This window comes from Opisthocomus hoazin, chromosome 4, assembly GCF_030867145.1.
Source record: "Opisthocomus hoazin isolate bOpiHoa1 chromosome 4, bOpiHoa1.hap1, whole genome shotgun sequence".
In the NCBI taxonomy this organism is placed as follows: Eukaryota; Metazoa; Chordata; class Aves; order Opisthocomiformes; family Opisthocomidae; genus Opisthocomus; species Opisthocomus hoazin.
This window is the reverse complement of record NC_134417.1, coordinates 63,699,938-63,720,355: the sequence shown is the minus strand read 5'-3', so window position 1 is coordinate 63,720,355 and position 20,418 is coordinate 63,699,938. Positions and strand designations below refer to the sequence as shown.

Genomic DNA, 20,418 nt, shown 5'->3' with positions numbered 1-20,418 from the left:
ACAGAAGCCACCCCTATAGCCCCCCCGCCACCAAAACCTTGCCACGCAAACCCATAACAAGATTCCATAAAAATATAAGGATGGCTTTTGGTATGTTTCTGTAATGTATACAGAAGGTTTTGCAATTAAAATTTTAGCCTTAAACATATAGTTATGGGAGTCATGCCTGTGCTTGATATTAACAATTTCCATTGAAAAACCATAATTTAGTTGATTATTACTGATTTAATCTTGCTTTTCTACAACCAAACATATTATTCAGTGTGATGCTTGAGGTAATGATTTTGTGTTTGTTTTGCCTGGGTCCTTTTTATGAGTGGTGAATAACAAGTATTTCAAACAAACAAACAAACAAAACAACCAAAAACACACATACACAAAAACACCACCAAACAAAACCCCACAACAGTCACAATTTAAAAAATAAACAACTGACATTGAATCCCCCAAGAAGGACTATCGTGATATTCTTTCAAGCCAGAACAGTTTGAAGTTTAGCAAGTAGAGACTGTCTGGCACCAGAGATACACCTTTTGATCTACTCAAAACCAGGAAAGAACACTTAGAATTATGATAAAGGTTTAAGAATCACAAGGCATGCAATTCCCAGCAGAGATAGTAATTGGAGAGCACTGATCAAAGATTTCATTACACCAATTACACTCCACCTTGTGTGTGAGACTAGTTACACAGGTGCGATCCCGCCAGCACGGGAAGCATCGCTACAACAGCCAAGCACAGACCTTCCTGGCAATTACTTTTCTCACTGCAAGGCGGAGCTGGAGCAGCCGTCCCATGTTCCCAGTGCTGTCTCCATAAGGGCACATGATGGAAGGGAATGGAAATAAATTTGTAGATTAGAATGTTATGCAAGGAATCGGAAAAACAAAAACTTAGTAAAGGGGTGGGACTGAGGATTGGAAGGAGGGGAAAGGCTGTGGGTAACTAGTGTTGGTAGTTCAAGACTGAAAAAGGCTGAATCCTACCTAAAATGATCTGATTTGAGCCGCAAAAAGTCAGTGTCATATGCACCAGTGCACACCTTCTGAAACTTCCAGTACCACAATCTACCACTTCATTACTAAAATATAATTCTACACAAAGTTTAAACTACTGTATGATTCTCCAAAATTTTATTTAATTCATTTAAAACATGCATGAGGTTGTCCCACATACATTTCTCTTACGAGCAAAGCCAGCTTAAGTGTAAAGGAATCTCCTTTCAAATGTGTATTGAATTCTATACATTTACAACCTTATCACTATGGTTATGCTGCTAACTACACTTGAATTTTACACTTTGTTACTAAATGAAAACAATTCTAGTGAGTAGACCAAATATTACACTACTGGAAAGATACGAGAATCATTAGAAGCTGTCCTAGAATACTGCATATTAGTTTTAAAGAGATAAATAAAGTCCAGCTTCAAAAGCTTGTAGTTTTGAAAACTAAAATCTTTAATTACCTAATCACAGATATCTGAACATGTTAAACATGCAGCTTTTGTTTCTTCCAATACACTACACAATGCACCATGTCCTTGGATTCTGTCCTCAATTACATTCAGGATGCTCTCCACAAAGCTGTACAGAGCAATGCTGGACATAATCTGAAGACAAAGCAATTTTCCTGAAAACTGATTTTCTATAATGGTCTTCCAGCTAATGCAGCTGCTAGCCAGGACTTCAATACATTGTTTTTTAACTACACAGGGAAGCTGGGTTAATAGTGGGGGGGGAAACGTTAAGTTATCCTACTCAAGTAAAATGAACAAAAATAATTCAGAATATGCAGAACTAAGGAAGGGTCTTTTTTTTTTTCCCACATCCTATTTTGGAAAAAGAACTATTCAAGTTCTAGTGGTATTCAAGTGGTATGCAATGTCTTTCCAACCTCAGGAGACAATTCTACAGTTCAATAAATCATTCGGTATGCTTTGAATATATTTTACACTCAGTAAGTATCAGTTACATAACTTTCCTCTACTGTCTTTAATTACCCCATTAAGCAAGTTGGTATTTACATTTGTGCTTACAGCAGCTGCACTAGAGCTGCAGGACTCCAGAAAGTAAAACAAAAAAAAAAAATTAATATAACACGATATTTTCCATTTAAGAAGTTCCCTTTCTTTTTTAATGGAAGCATTTGTATTACAAGATACTATTTCAGCATTATGAAATAATAAATCACATAAACCTTGTACTATTCAAGCTGACTGAACTGCCAGATAGAAGTATCATCACTCACTAATGGCACAACTTGCCCTTAAGCTTTTCTCATTTTATGGTATTTCTGAGAAGTCCCTTTGTATCCAAAAATGTTATTCAAAACATAGAAACTGGTGCAAATGTAATGAATTGCAAATCATTCTTGGTCTAAACTTCTTACATAGGAAATAAGTTACAAATTTATTTTACTGTGTTGTACATCATTAACTAATACAGATACATTTCTGAGGAAAAAATATTAAGATTTCAATTAATTAACTAAAAAGTCTGCAAGTCATCGCATATTCTCAGAAGCAACTTCCGAGTTTCAAGACTCTCTATTTTTAAGCCAGCCCAGATAGTTTTCAATACATCCATCGAGGACTGGAAAAATAATTGTTACTTATTACGTCAGCATGTTCTCTAAATAGTATGCATACAATAAAGAGTAAGAAACAGAGTAATGAGAAGGACCAATTTATTCATTAAGAGCCATTACCACTGAAAAGCCAATTCCTGATTGCTGGGTGCTGTGTCAGTAGCACCAGGCATGGAAGCTCATTCCCCCATGGGACAGGCTGTCAGGCATTAGAAGACTGAGATCTTACGTACACAGATGAAGGAAACAAAGTACAATTTTTGATTTTGCCCATTCCCTTGATTCCCGAAGCCATATTTTTGTAGCTCTTACAACAATGTCCTATTTACGTAAACGCACTATCAATAAAAATCTCACTATAATGCTTGTATCTGGCAGGAGCGACCCTACAGGAGGCTTTCTGCCATCCCCATTAAGACTTTCCTCTATTCCAACAGAGATCTTGTCCAACCATCTCTATTTTTCACTTTGGAGCAAAGATAAGGCAATTATTAAAAAAACAGGAAACTCACTATTTTGGAAGCACCAGAAGTCTATTGCAGCATGGACTAATGGGCTATACCTGCTTAGGTGCCAAAATTCAGGTATTAACTCACATTTGACAGTACTCAACATCCTAAAAGTTCCCCTCTTACCCAAAGTAGGTGTGTATATAGGGAAAGAGTTCTTTAGGGGGCTAAGAACAGCATAGAATTAGCACATATATTACAGCAGCTGTATACCTTTAATAACACTTACGGGTTTCTGTGTGAGCTTTTTATGTTGCCACAGTATGGGCCTAAGATACACTCGTCTAACTGCTTAAAACACTTTCCTAAAACAACTCTTACTAGTCATAAGCTGTTTAATGACATTGCTCATGAAGGACTGTGAGGACAAAGGAAACGTAACTCGGCTCAAGCAGCTCATTTACACACCCACATAAAACACAGAGTAAAGATTCGGTGGGGCTGCATATCACATATTTATCACATCAATCAGAAGGAAACAAAATTATCATGCAACTTTTATAAGCCTTAATCTGACTTTCCATTTCAGTTCAATAACCGATTTAGCAGTATCACAGAGTCTGAGCACAGCTGCCAGTTCCTCCCAGCTGGCTGAGAAATATTTCTTCCTTTTCTTCTGAAAAATTAAACATTTAATTCCCATGAAGAGACACATGCCAGTGGTTAATTAGGGAACATTTTATAAGAAGAACTCAAAATTGTCATCAACACAGCAGGCAAATATTGACATTTTTACAAGCACAGCTATGCCACAGTTTAATATCTGGTTCCAGAGCTCTTGTGAGCAGACAGCTGCCGCCCAGGCAAGTTGAGAACATCAACACTTACTGCAAATCCCAGCTTTCTGATACTTACTCAGACTGGCAAGAAACATTCCTCCTACATCACTTTCAAATATTTGACAGCCTGGATATCCATTAAACACATCTCCTAGAGATGTCCATGGATCACTATATAATTCTTCCTCCCAGCTACTAAAAATTAACTTGATGCTTAGGAAGCTGGGAAGGCTCCCAGGTCCCATGGTGCCTGACAGGAAAGGGTAAAAGAGGAATAAAAGTCAGCAGGGAGAAGGCACAGGACTGATGGGAGAAGGCCAGTAGCAGATTACACTGATTAATGGGTGGATACAAGATACTGTTCTTCACTGAGAAGCTGGACAGCAGGGCTAGCTGCTGGGCAGGTAGCAAACAGATATTTGCAGTGAGAATTGACGCAGCCCATTGCCAAAAGTCATGCCACTCAAATCTGCACAAGGGCAACACCAACTGCCACAGGCTTACAGGGAATAAATGAGGGAAACTGGAAAAAAGCAAATGGAAAAAAAAAAAAACACAAAAGCAAAATAAAGCAATACAACAACAAAGCCCCAAGAAGCCCTTTCTTCTCCTTTCTCAGAAAACCTACAAACTTTAAGTTAAATCCCATTTTCACCCCAAACTTAGTTCTATGGTTAGCTGTGGCAGATGCGTGGATGTGATTCAGTAATGCCATCTTCCTGACGTGCAGATGGAGCCACAACCACTGCGGAACCTATATACACATACATTCAATTATAGAGGCAATTAGAGAGGACAAAGGACAGCTAAGGCACTCCCTCCAGAATACACACCCTGCCAGAAAAGCTGAGGCTGGGCAGGGGATGGTGGGGGTTAATTACCAGCTGGAACCCTAACACTTTCTTTTTGACAGTTCAAAATGTAGATCTGTTTAAGTGACAATCTTCACCAAGCACTGACACACATGTATTAACAGAAACGTCCAGCTATTTCAGTCATTTGTAAACTTTTCTTTGGGTGGTCTGAGAAAACATTTCCTTTTATTTACACACCACTATCCACCCACAGGATAAAAACAAACAAAAAAATCGCACTGTGTCAAAGACCAAATACTTCGCATAACCACATTCAAACAGTTTTATAAATCTAGTACTCATCATACTCTATTTAAGACATTGTGCTCTGCAGCACGATGTAAAAATGAAATCATTCATAACACAGGAAAACCACACATGCTACAATCACTGTAAAACATGTCCAGTTCATTTTCAGAAAAAAGGTCACCTTCAGCAACACTACTTCATCTTTTAAGGGCTACGACTACAGTGTTTAGTCCCATTGTTACAGCCTTAGTTCAAACCGCCAAAAACTTCTAAAAGCCAGTGTCAGTCAGAGCTGGGAGCGGTGAACGACAGCTGAGGCAGCCGGTGCCCTCCAGCCCTCAGCTGCGCGGCCTCCGTTGTGAGAGCTGAGCGGGGGGCAGATGTCTCGGTGAATGATCCACCACTTTACCTCGTTAACCAAAACCTATTTCCTTTCTAAGATTTTTTTAAACTCACATTTACATTTGCGAAATGTTCAGATGATGTTTTAAAGCTCCGTATGTCCATCAAGATGACATTTTTATGAAGTTTTAGCTAAATCAGATCAGCTAATTAGGCTCAGGAAAAAATTATTGCTTTTGTAATTTGACACACATCCTGAATACTCCATTTTGTAACCTTACTGTCATTTTCAAACCTATATCCAAGAACTTTTACTTAACATGTACAACTTTTAATTACATAAAGCAAATGAGTTGTTGGAGAACTTAGGAAGAAATATTTTCTGACTGTCACAACAACAGTTTTGCATAAAAATCTAACAAAATATTCTCATATTTATTCAGCTGTTAAAGTTTTGGCTTTATACTTCATATGCTCTTACATTGCCAGGGATTGTGTAAAATGACAACACCGTGTACTCAGAGTTCTTTTAACACCTTTATCACCCTGTCTTCTCTGTTAGTAAGTTGAGCTGGTAGTACGGACTAATCAAAATGCCTTTGAACTGTCCAATTAATCAACTATTGTGTTTAGAATCAATGTGAAGATCATTTTATACTCCATGTTCTACTGGCTTAAATCTTTAAGAGTATTTCTTTTTTACTACTGATCAGGTCAAAATGGTTGCTCTTATTCTTAAAGATTTCTAGGGTAAGCAGGAGAAACAGCCAACACTGAAACCATTAAGGACTTTCATTAAAGACCAAGGAAAAAATGTTTAGAACCAGAATAAATAATGCAGAGTTCAGCATTTCAGAATGTAAACATTTAACAGAGAACATAACGTTTCTCTGTTAAAAAAGTTAAACTTTTAAGTTACAATTAAAAATATATATATTCCACTGTAACATTATCTTGAAAACAGCATTTTTTTAAGAAGTGAAATGGAAAAGACGGAGATGCAACCTTCCGTCCTTTCCCGGTCCATGGCTGAGTTTGGAATTCCCAACACAGATGGTAAAGAATATGAAATACAGGGAAGATCCTGGGGGTCTGATATTCACCTGTCTCTTTTCCGCACCACCAAACTCTTATTTCCTCAATTAATACCTACTGGAATCAGTAAAATGACATGCCTCTACTGCTACTATTATTTCATTCGACCTTGATATCATGAACAAGAATGCAGTTATGATAATGAACCAATTATTTTTATACAATACAGCAATCAAAAGGCTACCACTCCCTCCCTTTTCTCATGATAATATCTGAACATTCTGGTTTTATTTCACCTTCAATTGCTTGCATACAATTGTTATCCATTACATTTTACTTAGAGTTTTTATTTTTTATTTCTGTAATAAAAAAAATTCAAGCATAAAACAGTGAAGTTTTAGAATATCCACAACAGCATGCAAGATGTATGATTTATGTAGGACAATGAACAACTACTTTAATGTTTGCAATATTTCACAGCATTTACTGGTATGAATTTTGAATGACAGCACATCTGTCTTATGACAACTGTCAATAATGCAACAGCTACACACTCACACGCACTGCATATTTTATAGAGTTTATATAAAAGAAGCATTATGGAAGTTTGAGAGGATTTATTTTTAGTTGCTTGTAGACAATCCAGCCCTACCTGCCTTCCAAGGGACTTTCTGTCATATAATTATTGTAGTTTTCATAGAATTTTGTCCAATAATTGTGATATTAAACCAAATAATTTGGAAAAATATTAATTATTTTCAGCTTTCTGATTGTAAAAACAAAGTGTCCAAGTTACTGTGAGGTCGGATCCATCACATAGAGTGGAAAAACAAATCAGTTACAAGCAAGTATGTAAGAGAGACTTGAATAGGTTTTCACTCACTGAAATACAATTAATACAAAACTGTTACCCTGGTCAGACTATTGTCTCTGTAAAATACCAGCTCCACAAAAAACTCCTGGTTTTGTTCCCAGGTATCACAAATTGACTAAAAATCATGTTATTTTAGAGAAAAGAATCTTTCATCTCCTGGTCAGAAATTAATCTTTCCAACTTGGATCACTGTAGGATTTATCTTCAAACTATGTACACACATAAGCTGCAGAAGAAAAGAACAACTTTTTCCTGCTACCATGGTTACTTTCTTAGTCAAAGCTAAGCTAGTCAAATATAGATGAACTTATGATGAACTGCACAGTTTCACAAACAATTTTTGACTTGAGACAACATAAAAGTGCACAACAGCAGGTTAGCTATTATTGTCTAGAGACAGTTTTCTTTATTCAAACATATTTATAACTGGAACAAAATCTAAACCTGAAAGTCTCTACATTTAATACAGGCAAACTTCAGCTTACTGCTACCCCCTTAAGCATCATGTCTGCTTTCTCAGTCTACTTGTAGGGCTGCTTTATGCAGATTGTTACTCTGCCTGTAAATCGTGTCTCGGTTAAGACAAGATAATTGCTATTGATGTAAAAGAATTTTCAAATTTTCTGCTAGAAGTAGCAAAGAGTTCATAGGAAAGAGACAAACTAATGTCCCACATGGAATTCCTCCATGTCTAAAAGGTCGTAAGTAGTAGAAATTGAACACACCTTTCTGCCACAGGAAACATTCATTCTCCACCGCTAGCGAGGGACTTCACACCCGTCATGATTCCTCGGCATGGTAAGCAATACCACGGGGACATGCAACTTCCACGCAGTGAATTCAGAAGAAACCTATAAACAAGCAGACAAAAAGTCAGAACGCAAAAACTAAACAAATTACACATACAAGTTGCCCCAATGATTCATTAAGGAGAGGGTACTGATGGACAGTGTGTTGTGATGATCTAAACTATGTATAACCAACAGTAAATTCAACATTAGTAACTCTGTATATCCAAGAAGGTATGACGATAAGCGTTAACGGCTCCTCCCACATCAAAGCTTACTGTGCCCCACATGCCCCTGGATGCTTTCTAATTTCCCTGAATAGGCCAATATTTAAGTCTCCATAGCATAATCATGTCTGGAAGGTCATTCCACACATTTTTGTTTCTGTGAAAAATCACTGCCAGGCATCTGTTTTGAACCTTTTCTCCTCTCATTTTTTTTTTTCCATTTATACCATCTGGTCTCATTACTTCCATCCATCTCAAAGTTCTAATTTAAGAGGACATTGCTCTGAATCATGGCTTAGTCTTGCCCGTACTTTTCCAAATATATTGAAGAGATTTTTTTCAGTCTGAAGCTATTTTAAAAAAAAAATTTAAACAATCTGTTACCTGTCAGTCATTACCACTCCAAAATTATTAAGATTAAATCTTTACAGAAGTTTATTAAAATCAAAAACATCCAACTTCTTGCTGAATAAATCAGCCCAGGCAACCAACTGATATAAATGTAATTTAATATACTAAGTACAGTACATTGGCAGCAAGTAACAAACAGGACAGGCAAAATGATTCTGCATTTATACAATCACACCTCCAAGTTTCCTCAGCTAGTAGAAATATGCCAGCTAAACAGAAAAAATCATAACTGTTAGCCATTCTCTTCTACTCTATTTGCCTTATGTCCCAATTCCTTTTTTAGAGTTCAGGAAAATCTTCAGCCTTATTGTTAATGTAACCTCCCTCTTCTGTCTTGTGAAGGACACAGAAGAGCAGAAGTCAAACATCAGAAGATGGCAATAAGGACTGCTTTTTCCTTAGTTGCACCCACGTTTGCCTACACTGAGAAAGTTCTAGGATTATACCTAATCCCATTTGAGATCTTCCGACCGTGTTTTAGCTTGTACTGTTAAAAAAACAAGAAAGAGGTAACTCAGGGCCAGAAAACTTATAGGTACTCAAAACTTTGAGCAAAGAAGTTTTAACATAATCTAGATCTTATTATACAAAGTGTTTTTCTCCACATTTAAGCTGTAACATGGTTTTATACAGACTGCTGTAAAAGAACTGCAGTAACAAGAGACCACTGTCCTTTGCATTCTCAAGACAGTGGATAAGACCATTTTGTTTGAAATCCCACATTCCAGAATTGTTTTACTTTTTTCTTCACAAAGAAAGTTTAAAATAAGGAGCTGTCTGGTACTATGAGAACGCAATGCTGGTCTGTATATTAGTATGCCACCACTGCCCAAGTTGGGGATTTTAAGGATGAAACCCGTTGTAAAACAGAATAAAATATCCTTTTGTGGTTTATTTTATTTTATTGGCAATATGAGTTAGGTACCTCATCCAGCAGCAAATCTCTGTCAGTAATACATGGAAGCGGAAACCAGTCTTCCTGGGCTTCCCAACTTCTTTGAATGAACACATTGTACCAGTTTTGGCTGGGCTAATTTTCTTCACAGTAGCTAATATGGTGCTACAGTTTGGATCCGAGATGAAAACAGTGTTGATAACGCAGGGATGCTTTAGCTACTGCTGAGCGGTGCTCACACAGCATCAAGGCCTTTTCTGCTCCTCACACTGCTCCACCAGGGAGTAGGCTGGGGGTGCACAAGAAGCTGGAAGGGGGCACAGCTGGGACAGCTGACCCCAACCGACCAAAGGGATATCCCATACCGTACATCATTGCACTCAGCAATGAAAGCCGAGGTAAGGAGGAGGAAGGGAAGACATTCGGAGTCACGGCATTTGTCTTCCCAAATAGCTATTCTGCATGATGGAGCCCTGCTCTCCTGAGGATGGCTGCACACCTGCCTGCCCGCCCATGGGGAGTGCTGAATCGATTTGTTGGTCTGCTTTGCTTGCCTGCACAGCTTTTACTCTACCTGTTAAACTGTCTGTATCTCAATGCATGAGTTTTCTAACTTTTGCTCTCCTGATTCTCTCCCTCCCTGGGGGCAGTGAGCAAGCAGCTGTGCGGGGCAGAGCTGCCCACTGGAGTTAAACCATGACATACATTTACTCGAATTCAGAGAATTTCAGACCAAACTCTGTGGGTGCAATCAGGAATACTAATATGCAGATATTCAGATGAGGCAATGGGAGGAAATCTCATCTACATGTTAGTGTTTATTTTTTGTCCACATAAATGGCAGCCATTTAAAGTACACACACCAAGAGTTTCACACAAGCACTACTAAACAGCTGATTATATACAGACAAGTTAATTTGAGCAATGCACACAGCAGAATGGTCAAAAGCAACAAACGTCTGTTCGGTTGAACCTCTGAACTATTTAAAATTAAGCCAATTTCAGCCAAATCTGGTACAGCAAGTTTATCATGAGGCTGATATTTCACATTCAGTCTTCAGCTTGAAGTAAATATTTATAGCCTGACGGATGGAATTATAATAAAATGCTGACAAGCCCTTACCATACAAAATAGTTTCTTCCAGAGGGTGAATTGCCTATTCTTGGCATTTCAAAATAAATTAATTTACATTTAAGGAATGAGATACAGTTCACATTCAGTAACTGTAACTCTTTATGGCTTTTTATATTTGATAGATGTAAAATAAATATCAAGACGACAAAGCTCAGATTCTTCTCTCTTCCTAAGCTCAAAGTTGAAATGCTTCAGATGTCAACCCTAAGGCCAATTAGGTCTATCAAGCCTCGTATGGCAGTAATATTTAAAAAAGAGAAGTATCCTTTGCAAAAGCAGAAAGACACATGGTTCCTGTGACTTCGTTCCAACCCTTACGACGTAAGTGCAGCTCCAACAATTTAATGCAACAGATAGTTGACGGAGATGCTCTCTCTCTTCCTGCCATGTTTAAATAATTGAAAAAAAGCAAAACTAGTTCCGAGCCTTCCACTAATAAAAAGTGGTGCCGCAAATAGCGCCAGAGGAAACACATATGCAGTGAAGGCTGTCGTTTACCACAAGAATCTGCAACAGAATGCACAAGAACACATAATAACATCAATCCAGCACCCAAAATTTATAACCAAGAACTTGAATCCTGTTATACTATTTGCGAACAGAAACCTGACTATTAAAATCAGAATGCCAGAAACATCTCAGTTTACTACTCCAATACATAGAAGGTCATGAGATAAAATTAATGTTTTAAAGAGGGACTTAAACAACAGACGATTGCATGACCAGTGCAGTAATTTCAGTTACTAAAAGATATAAACCCAGGAAACTGGAATCTTCCTCAAACTTTTTTGAAGTGTCCTTGATGTGATGACCTCCTGTTCACCAGAGGATACATTTTTCTCATTCCTTGGCAAAGGTACCACTTGGCATAAGTAGAAGTGTTTTTTAGGTTTTAGTTTTGCTCACTACCTTTGTGATCGTTTTATATGAAATTCCCTGTATGATATAAAAATACTTCATTATGCCATTTTGCTAACAGTTGATAGACTGTAAAACTACCACTATTTTCACTGATTTGTATTTGCTTTTTTTTAATCATCCTTTGATAAACCAACTTTTCAATAAGAATATAGTCTTCCAACTTTTGATTCATATCTGCTCATTTCGAAAACAAATGGTGACTGCTAGGTAGTTCTTTTCCATACGGACTTGCCCCCCCATATAAAGTTCAGTTTTGAAAAGATTTATTTTCAGAATACCGTATTCATTCACAACCTTTATACCAATAATACTATGAATAGCACATTTTTGCATTCTGTAATTTCTATGTAGATTCATGAAATAGTCCTCGAATATAACATCTAGTATTTTCACCTTATGTGGAGTTGAACAGTATGAACATATATAATTCATGCAATTTATTTTCAGATAACTATCATAGAATCATAGCTTGGAAAAGACCTCCAAGATCATCAAGTCCAACCACCCGCCCAACACCACCATGCCTGCTAAACCATATCCCAAAGTGCCATATCTATACATTTTTTTAAACATCTCCCGGGATGGTGACTCAACCACCTCCCTGGGCAGCCTGTTCCAATGCCTGACCACTTTTTCAGTAAAGAAATTTTTCCTAATATCTAATCTAAACCTCCCCTTATGCAACTTCAGGCCATTGCCTCTCGTCCTATCGCTAGTTACTTGGGAGAAGAGACCAACACCTGCCTCACTACAACCTCCTTTCAGGTAGTTGTAGAGAGCAATAAGGTCCCCCCTCAGCCTTCTCTTCTCCAGACTAAACAGCCCCAGCTCCCTCAGATGCTCCTCATAACACTTGTTCTCTAGACCTTTCACCAGCCTCATTGCTCTTCTCTGGACAGGCTCCAGCACCTCAATGTCTTTCTTGTAGTGAGGGGCCCAAAACTGAACACAGCACTCGAGGTGTTGGTTTGGCCTTGTTGAAACTCAAACAGTTGGCCTCGGCCCATCGATCCAGTCTGTCCAGACCCCTCTGCAGAGCCTTCCTACCCTCAAGCAGATTGACACTCCCAACCAACTTGGTATCATCTGCAAACTTACTGAGGGAGCACTCAAACCCCTCATCCAGATCATTGATAAAGATGTTAAACAAAACTGAGCCCTGGGGACCGGCTCATCATTCGTGACCGGCCGCCAGCTGGATTTAACTCCATTCAAAACCACTCTCTGTACCTGGCCATAGAGCCAGTTCTTTATCCAGCAGAGAGTACACCCATTCAAACCATGGGCAGTTACTTTCTCCAGGAGGATGCTGTGGGGAACAGTGTCAAAGGGCTTACTAAAGTCCAGGTAGGTGATATTCACAGCCTTACCTTCGTCCACCACGCAGATCACCTGGTCATAGAAGCAGATCAGGTTGGTCAAGCAGGACCTGCCTTTCATGAACCCATGCTGGCTGGGCCTGATCCCCTGGTTGTCCTTCACATGCCCGGTGAGTGCACTGAAGATGAACTGCTCCACAGTCTTCCCCGGCACCGAGGTCAGGCTGACAGGTCTGTTGTTCCCAGGATCCTCCTTCCAGCCCTTCTTGTTAGATGGGTGTTACACTGGCAATCCTCCAGTCATCTGGGACCTCCCCTGTCAGCCAGGACTGCTGACAGATGATGAAGAGTGGCTTGGCCAGCATCTTCGCCAGTTCCCTCAGCACTCTTGGGTGGATCCCATCTGGCCCCATAGACTTGTAAGTGTCTAGGTGGCATACCAGGTCGTGAACTGCTTCCTCCTGGATTATGGGAGGTTTACTCTGCTCTCCTTCCCTATCTTCCAGCACTGGGGGCTGACTACCCTGGGTATAACCAGTCTGACTATTAAAGCCTGAGGCAAAGAAGGCATTAAGTACCTCAGCCTTTTCCTCATCCTTGTTGGCAGTATTCCGCACCCCCCCCCCCCCCCCCTCCAATAAGGGATGGAGATTCTCCTTGGCCCTCTTTTTGTTGTTGATGTGTTTGTAAAAACATTTGTTGTTGTCCCTTACAACAGTGGCCAGCCTGAGTTCTAGCTGGGCTTTTGCCTTTCTAAGTTCCTCTCTGCATGACCTAACGAGACCCCTGTACTCCTCTTGAGTTGCCTGCCCTTTCCTCCATAGGTGGTAGACCCTCCTTTTTTTCCTGAGTCCCAGCAAGATCTCCTTGTTCAGCCAGGCCGGTCATCTTCCCCTCAGGTTTGACATGCAGCACATGGGGACAGACTGCTCCTGTGCCTTTAAGACTTCCTCCTTGAAGAATGTCCAGCATGCCTGGACCCCTTTGCCCTTCAGGACTCTCTCCCAGGGGATCCCCTCAACCAGTGTCCTGAACAGGCCAAAGTCCGCTCTCCGAAAGCCCATGGTGGTGATTTTGCTGGCCCCCCTCTTAATTTCACCACAAACCAAGAACTAGCACCTCTTGACAGAAATTATAAATTTCTGATGTAAAATATGACCAGATCATGCACACACACAGAGCATTTTTGATAGCTCACCTTTTTCTTTTCCCCTTCTTGGTGTAACAGTTAGCAATTTTTTAGTTACACACGGGAGTCCTATATGCAAAGTTTTAAAGCCTTTGGAAACCTGATCCATAACACGCATCACATAATGAAAAAAATAAATCAATGTATCAACACAACACACAAAAAAAATACATGCAAGAGACCTTACAAGCTTATTGGAACAATCCCTTATGCAATTAAATCCAAACTGAAGTATAAAGTCAGATCTTAAAAACCTAATTTTGCATATGTAACCCTCTTGAAATTATGTGTCTCAGGTATGTTAATAGTCCAAATCCACTTTGGATCCTTTTTCTCCTTATTATATCTTTTCTGACATTTACACTAAACTAATACTCCCATCTGTAAATACACTTTTTATTGTAACGCAGGATGAAGGAGTATTTTTACAACTGTACATTTTGTAAGCCACAGATATATCAGAACAGAATAATAATAACCTCAGAGATACCAATTTTACAAAGAGGTTTACATTAAATAAATAAATTTAAATCACCGAAATCCCACCATAGCTATAAACACTTTGGCACTGGAAGGTTTTCTTTAGATTTATTTACACTGCCTATGACTCCTTGGGCCCAAGCAGGTTTTTATATGGACATAACTGCTGCTATATCTAAGCATCTTTAAATGACATTAAAATAAAAAATAATATAATTTTTTTAAATTGATTATGAAATACTCTATTTTGTAGACATACCATTTCATCCTAACAGAGAGAAATAGTAACAGACAGCAGGGCAGATGGGTGAAGGCATTAGGTGAATGAGTAAAAAGGTAACAAAGTGAATGCTATGTTACAAGTATTGCAAGGTCCTGATGCAACTGCTGGAAGTAAACTCAAAGGAAGAAATGAGGTTTTGACCAAGATCCATGTTCTTCACATGGGGAGGGGATAGAGATTTTTATTTCTAGCCTTCACAGTGATATTATTTCACTCCTAATAAAATACTTTTCGTATGAAAATGAGATCTGCCATCTTTCTTATTATTTGGAGGAATTTCTAGCTGGCAGAGGGGCAAACAGTGAGTGACACCAGTGTGAAAACTTACAAACACCATCATCCCAATTACTTTAAGGGTCAACATACATAAAGGAAAAGGGCAATCATCCAAATTCTGCTTCAGTATTTACATAGAGCATTTTATTGAAACCCTCCTTTTCCTCAGCCTTTGCTATACCTAACCAGAATGAAGATGCAAAATATGTAATTCTCATACTTTTTCATTTCCTCACATCATTACAATTCCAGATCACTATCTCATCTGCTTTCCATCTGGTTCTGATGCCACTGAATGCCTGGCTTCAGGAAAGAGCAAAACAATCCCTGTGAGACTTTACCTAATGATTCTTTCACATTATACTTCAGGGATTGACACAAATGGAAAAAGTCTTAGAGACTGTCCTCCGTAAAATACCACTCATTGCATTGCAATTTGAATGTAATCTGGAATTCACCAAGGACTTGGACTATAATTTATGTTTACCAAATATATGCTAATTAATTCTAATGACATTAAAATAATCTCCCATTTTGGTGCTATCATACAGCAAACAAATGAATAAAAAAATTAATTCTTACTAGATTTTATTTCATAGTACTTCTATAAAAGGTTCTGACATGATTAAATTTCACAATATTCCACAAGAAGACATGATCAAAATAAGATCTTCTACAGACCATGAAATTCAGTCACTTGAACTCACACACAAAAAAAAAAATTAGTTTTCAAATATAAAAATTCATGTTCTCAAGAACATCTGAAACAAATTTGCTTTGAGATACGGTTATTACTAGATAGGGTACCATTAATCAATTTATATTTGAATCCCATTTCCTTCTAGATACAAGGGATTACACAGATTACTAATTAACATTACCTACAATTATTTTTATGTTACCTGATCTAAGATCTAACTAAAGAGATAATGAAGGGTTAAATGTTGACATGTGGCTAAACTTAGCATTAATTAGCTATGTGTATGCATACACACAGACACGGTGAAGTGAAGCAGTCTCCTAACAATACTGTTATCAGACCAAGTGCAATCTCTGTTATCATAGAGCCATTGGCAGATTGCTGCAAATTTATAATCTCAAAGGACATTTAAAAGTTAATAATAACACATTACAGTTGTGTCCATATCACAAAACTCCCCATACGCTTTGCTGTTCAACTAATGTTTTGCAACGGCACTTTCAAACCTGAACAGTGGCTACAAATCATCCTTAAGTTGAGCATTACCCTTCTGAGTGCTTACTTCAACAAGCCCTCCATGTCATTCAGAAGAAAAATTCACAAAATTTTCTTTGTCACTTTTATTTATTTGACGGACATCTGTGTGTAGAGGGCTTAATGGTTTTCCTGCGCACTGAACTGAAAGTGTAAAACCTATACAAACCTGGAAAACATAAGCTCATTAAGTGGTGAACTAAAATATTCCAATCCACTACGCTCTGTAAACTGAGAGCAGGCTTTTTAAACAACGCAGAGATTTAACTACAGAATTAATTACTGTGAGTGGAAGTCATACATCTTAAATTTTCTGTCATAGGAAAATTTGTCTTTAAAACATATCTAAAAATATAAGTATGAGCTGTGGTACTTGAATATTTTAAATAGTCACTGGAGACAAAAATTGTTGTGAGGCTGCAGCATAAAGCTGAAGGAAAAACACAGAGTTTGTGAAACACAGATTGTGTCCAGCAATCATGGTAATATATTATACACATTTTATAAGTGTCTAATTACTGATATTCTCTCTTTTATTTAATTTATTTTGACTACATAAACTGTCTCTAAAGTGCCTATCCACATTTGCATTTTAATGAATAATAATTGATATTTATTCAGCACATTCTATTTGCATCTCAGAAGTTCATTTACAGATTAATACTACTTATTACCTAAAACAAACCATTCATAGATATTCAGATTTGGGAATTACCAGTAAGCAAGCAAGACATTGTGGATAGCATTATAATTTGATCAGCCTGCTGGCCTCAGCTTTAGCTTTTGCATTGCAGTAGGTGTCAATGGCGGCTGGGGAGGCTTAGACTTCAGAAAATTGCACTGGGGTTCCAGGGAGATGAGGAATTAAAGAGACTGCACACTGAGGTGACTAAAGGAATATTTCAATTTATGCCATTCTTGCCAAAGGTCTGTAAATCACCCAGGAGAGATGAGTAATAATCACTGCTTTCCACAAGGATACAGATAGTAAAGAAAATATTGGACTATATTGTGATCATAAAGAAAAAAAAAATATCAGATACGCAGGCTCATATAAGTTTATGAATCAGACTGATGGGTATATATTGTGCCTTAACCATGCAACTCCAACTAAGAGCAGTGAAAAGATGTAGCATTAATTCCAGAAAGTGCTTCCCACTTGGGTTAATTTCTGATTTTGGCAGTTGCAATTCAGTAGTCACTCCAGCGATTTCTTACTTTGTTTGTAATTCTTTAAAATAAAAAAAAAGAAACACTTTATTTGCTATAGTAAACATCATGACATAATTTACAGCTGTGGATACCCACAATATAAAGAAACAAACCTACAAAAGCACAGAAATGACATTTGGATTTCATATTCGTGACTGTTAGTCTGGCAGACCAGGTTTAAATGTCAAGCTTCTGAGAAGAGATTCCCCCCTGCCCCAACATTAATCTCTCACACCCACGCATTCTTCTCATGAAATTTATATTTCAGCATCTTAGGAAGTACTTTGTATTCTTTTCTTACATATCTCCCTATTTCCTGGGATAATGCTGCACCTATCTAAACCAAGCACTCGTGCAGTAGGCTGCCCTAAATTTTAAAACTGTCAAGCAAAGGCTGCACACTCTGAACACTAATATGTTCAGATTAACCTTTTACCGCACACAGAATCTATCTAAAAAAGACATTATAAAGTAGATACCTAAGCTAGCCTCCTAGGCAAGGCAGCTTAAGGATGGAGTAAGTCACTCTCCAAGCAGACATCTAGAATAAATGAAACACAGCCTAAAGTGCTGCTTGGTCTCATCTAACTGTAGCCTAACTCAGCTACACGCACCTGCACTGTAGACAATAAAAACATATTTCTCCTTATGAAAGACCGTAACAAACATTATCAGTTTTGAAAGTATTAACAATATTTACATACACATTTTGCAAAGGTGCTCCACCTTAAGTCTGCAGGTAGGGGACAGCACCCTAAAGCCAAAAACATAATCTAATCAAGAAAGGCATTACAAATATTTGTAAGAAGCTTGGGGAAGACGAGGAAGAATGTTACCATATGATATCCAGAATTATAATCTCTTGGAACAAGGATCATCCAAAATCATGGTAATATATTATACACAGCTTGAAGTGTAGCCAAAAAGAAATGCAGGATCAAGCCATGTTATCGCTAGCTAGAGCAAATGAAGGTTCTCAGACAGCCTGCTCTAGGTATTTCCTTTAAAGATCAGAACAGAGAAAGCACAACTCTCAGGAGGTTTCAGGTCACGCTGACCAAACTCAAAAGCTAGATGAGAAAATGGAGCCAATAAGGAGACTGACTGCTGTTCAGTATAACATGAAACGAACTTGTAGTTTTATATTTTTTGTAACTTTGCTCTATTATTACAGATCTATGTTTTTAAATGAACATTCTTGTACCTAAATATCTTGTCTAGTGAGGTGTCCAATACATCACTCCATCAGACCAAGCAAGACTCAAGGAAGAACCATCAATGCCCACCACCAAAGAGGTGGCTGTAGAGTTCCCACCAAGAGCTGCCCACCTGGCGATGCACTCTACTATAGCAAAGGCAGATGAGGAGCGTCACTGTGCTGGAGCTAACCTGGCAAGTGCAAGCCTGTGATGTTTTGGCAAGAAGGAACATACAGGGGAGAGAGCCTACATCAGTCCCCTTTTCACTTGCTTAAGGTTTATTTTTTATTGCCTGGAAGATGGTATGTTTTGCTGGAACCTTAACTGTTACATTTCTTGCTGTTTCCCAAACTCAACATTTAGTCATACGAAGAGGTTAAGAACTGAAAAGCTTAAATGTTTGTGATGTTTAAGCGTAACTGTGTTAGCAACCTCTGGCTTACTTAAATATTTTTTGTGAAGTAAAATGCTGAGGAAAATATTTTCCACTGCAGCACGGCACTCTTTAAAAAAAATCAATCCTAGACTATTAACAATGTTAATAACTTTCCCATCTAATTATTTTTAAGTAAGTGAGGAAATAAGTGAAGATAAGTCCATGGTGTTTCAAATCTTTAAAAATCTCATAACTGACAATGAAATAGAGATAAAAGAAATAAGATCAGAGTATACAGCATATTTAAAGAAAGCATATGATCACTGCATAGCACGAGGTGGCCTCTGGGCTGCAATCAGTCAGGAACCCCTTGTAAAATTATTACAATGATACAATGAAGTGTTTCTGGTTCAAAAAGTAAGAGTACTAACACTGAGTGAAATCCTTGCCCCATTTGATCTTAATAAAAGGACTACAACAGGGAGATACACGGTTCCCTATGGCCGGATCCCTATGGCTTTGCACAGCTGTTCTGGAAAACCAGTGTGATTGCTGTGGAGTTTTTAGAATGGGCCTGCAGCAATATTTTTGATATGCGGCTAACTCAGCTAACATAAGAAAGCAAGAACATACAATAAAGATCACAATGTCTGGAGACTTGAAGAGAAGTGGGACTTAAGCTTAGTAAAGATAAGCCAAATATATCCTTGTAAGCTGACAAAAATGGTCTTAAACTAGCCAGTTAACTTGGCAACTACAAATACCAATGAATCTGAACATTCAGATGTAAAGGAACTTTAAGCCTAGATTGGTGTTGAAGAAAAAAGGTTGAATCACAGTTACTGAGAAAGACTGATTTAAGTTGTACAAGGCCATTATATGGCTTGTGTTTTCTACAGAACTGGGACAGGCTCACTTATCTCCAGGGGAACAATGTATTTAAAAAAATTAAAATTGAAATAAAGTAAAATTGTCAATAAGGTGAATAACTTAGGGCTAAATATATATATACACACACATCTGTGACGAGGTATAAACAGAGATGCAGACAGAAAGAAAATTGGGCAGATCTCAGGGGGCTGGGAAATGTCAAGGTGTCAGCTAAGTTCATTTGAACATCCTATAGCAGGCTTCCCATTTAAATCCAACATTTAAAAGAAAAATAAATCATCTACAAAAGGCCAAGGACTGACTAGAAATGGTAAAAATACACAGGTTACATGAAGACGAGGAACAAAAGAAT

The 20,418-nt window shown here is 38.1% G+C and overlaps 1 protein-coding gene across 1 annotated transcript in view; it reads right to left on the bottom strand.

The window, feature by feature from the left end:
- Positions 1 to 20,418, bottom strand: part of THSD7A (thrombospondin type 1 domain containing 7A) — a 314,907-nt gene that overhangs the window by 258,376 nt on the left and 36,113 nt on the right. Inside the window, exon 2 of the mRNA XM_075419258.1 lies at positions 7,956 to 8,081. The gene's annotated coding sequence lies outside the window, so the exon portion shown is untranslated. The remainder of the gene's footprint in view (positions 1 to 7,955; positions 8,082 to 20,418) is intronic.